A 2,777-nucleotide genomic window follows, 5' to 3' on the forward strand; every position below is an offset into this window, starting at 1 on the left:
CCGCCTCCCTAAACACAGGCCGGAGAGGAGCGTCAGGGCCAGGCTCCTCAAACATGGACCGAGTGTCGCCCTTAACACAGACCAAGGGGAGGACGGCCGCCTCCTTAAACACAGGCCGGAGAGGAGCGTCAGGGCCAGGCTCCTCAAACATGGACCGAGTGTCGCCCTTAACACAGACCAAGGGGAGGACGGCCGCCTCCTTAAACACAGGCCGGAGAGGAGCGTCAGGGCCAGGCTCCTCAAACATGGACCGAGTGTCGCCCTTAACACAGACCAAGCGGAGGACGGCCGCCTCCCTAAATACAGGCCGAACCGGAGCGCGAGTGTCGCTCCTTAAACACGGACCGAGTGGAGGACGGCCGCCTCCTTAAACACAGGCCGAACAAAATGACACAAAGTGTCAACTGCGAATGTTGTCCATCCAAGGAAGGAGCGTGATGCCCGGCCGGCTCCTTAAACACAGGCCGAGAGTCGCCCCGGACGGTCCGCCTCGCGGCGCCCGTCTGCTCGGATAAAATGACACAAAGTGTCAACTACGAATGTTGTCCATCCAAGGAGGGAGCGTGATGCCCGGCCGGCTCCGAAAACACAGGCCGAGAGTCGCCCCGGACGGTCCGCCTCGCGGCGCCCGTCTGCTCGGATAAAATGACACAAAGTGTCAACTGCGAATGTTGTCCATCCAAGGAAGGAGCGTGATGCCCGGCCGGCTCCTTAAACACAGGCCGAGAGTCGCCCCGGACGGTCCGCCTCGCGGCGCCCGCCCGCTCGGATAAAATGACACAAAGTGTCAACTACGAATGTTGTCCATCCAAGGAAGGAGCGTGATGCCCGGCCGGCTCCTTAAACACAGGCCGAGAGTCGCCCCGGACGGTCGCCTCGCGGCGCCCGTCTGCTCGGATAAAATGACACAAAGTGTCAACTACGAATGTTGTCCATCCAAGGAGGGAGCGTGATGCCCGGCCGGCTCCGAAAACACAGGCCGAGAGTCGCCCCGGACGGTCCGCCTCGCGGCGCCCGTCTGCTCGGATAAAATGACACAAAGTGTCAACTGCGAATGTTGTCCATCCAAGGAAGGAGCGTGATGCCCGGCCGGCTCCTTAAACACAGGCCGAGAGTCGCCCCGGACGGTCCGCCTCGCGGCGCCCGTCTGCTCGGATAAAATGACACAAAGTGTCAACTACGAATGTTGTCCATCCAAGGAGGGAGCGTGATGCCCGGCCGGCTCCGAAAACACAGGCCGAGAGTCGCCCCGGACGGTCCGCCTCGCGGCGCCCGTCTGCTCGGATAAAATGACACAAAGTGTCAACTGCGAATGTTGTCCATCCAAGGAAGGAGCGTGATGCCCGGCCGGCTCCTTAAATACAGGCCGAGAGTCGCCCCGGACGGTCCGCCTCGCGGCGCCCGCCCGCTCGGATAAAATGACACAAAGTGTCAACTACGAATGTTGTCCATCCAAGGAAGGAGCGTGATGCCCGGCCGGCTCCTTAAACACAGGCCGAGAGTCGCCCCGGACGGTCGCCTCGCGGCGCCCGTCTGCTCGGATAAAATGACACAAAGTGTCAACTACGAATGTTGTCCATCCAAGGAGGGAGCGTGATGCCCGGCCGGCTCCGAAAACACAGGCCGAGAGTCGCCCCGGACGGTCCGCCTCGCGGCGCCCGTCTGCTCGGATAAAATGACACAAAGTGTCAACTGCGAATGTTGTCCATCCAAGGAAGGAGCGTGATGCCCGGCCGGCTCCTTAAACACAGGCCGAGAGTCGCCCCGGACGGTCGCCTCGCGGCGCCCGTCTGCTCGGATAAAATGACACAAAGTGTCAACTACGAATGTTGTCCATCCAAGGAGGGAGCGTGATGCCCGGCCGGCTCCGAAAACACAGGCCGAGAGTCGCCCCGGACGGTCCGCCTCGCGGCGCCCGTCTGCTCGGATAAAATGACACAAAGTGTCAACTGCGAATGTTGTCCATCCAAGGAAGGAGCGTGATGCCCGGCCGGCTCCTTAAACACAGGCCGAGAGTCGCCCCGGACGGTCCGCCTCGCGGCGCCCGTCTGCTCGGATAAAATGACACAAAGTGTCAACTACGAATGTTGTCCATCCAAGGAGGGAGCGTGATGCCCGGCCGGCTCCGAAAACACAGGCCGAGAGTCGCCCCGGACGGTCCGCCTCGCGGCGCCCGTCTGCTCGGATAAAATGACACAAAGTGTCAACTGCGAATGTTGTCCATCCAAGGAAGGAGCGTGATGCCCGGCCGGCTCCTTAAATACAGGCCGAGAGTCGCCCCGGACGGTCCGCCTCGCGGCGCCCGCCCGCTCGGATAAAATGACACAAAGTGTCAACTACGAATGTTGTCCATCCAAGGAAGGAGCGTGATGCCCGGCCGGCTCCTTAAACACAGGCCGAGAGTCGCCCCGGACGGTCGCCTCGCGGCGCCCGTCTGCTCGGATAAAATGACACAAAGTGTCAACTACGAATGTTGTCCATCCAAGGAGGGAGCGTGATGCCCGGCCGGCTCCGAAAACACAGGCCGAGAGTCGCCCCGGACGGTCCGCCTCGCGGCGCCCGTCCGCTCGGATAAAATGACACAAAGTGTCAACTACGAATGTTGTCCATCCAAGGAGGGAGCGTGAGGCCCGGCCGGCTCCGAAAACACAGGCCGAGAGTCGCCCCGGACGGTCCGCCTCTCGAGGCGCCCGCCCGCTCGGATAAAATGACACAAAGTGTCAACTACGAATGTTGTCCATCCAAGGAGGGAGCGTGATGCCCGGCCGGCTCCGAAA

This window comes from Syngnathus leptorhynchus, unplaced genomic scaffold, assembly GCF_054491065.1.
Source record: "Syngnathus leptorhynchus isolate UIUO unplaced genomic scaffold, UIUO_Slep HiC_scaffold_95, whole genome shotgun sequence".
NCBI lineage: Eukaryota > Metazoa > Chordata > Actinopteri > Syngnathiformes > Syngnathidae > Syngnathus > Syngnathus leptorhynchus.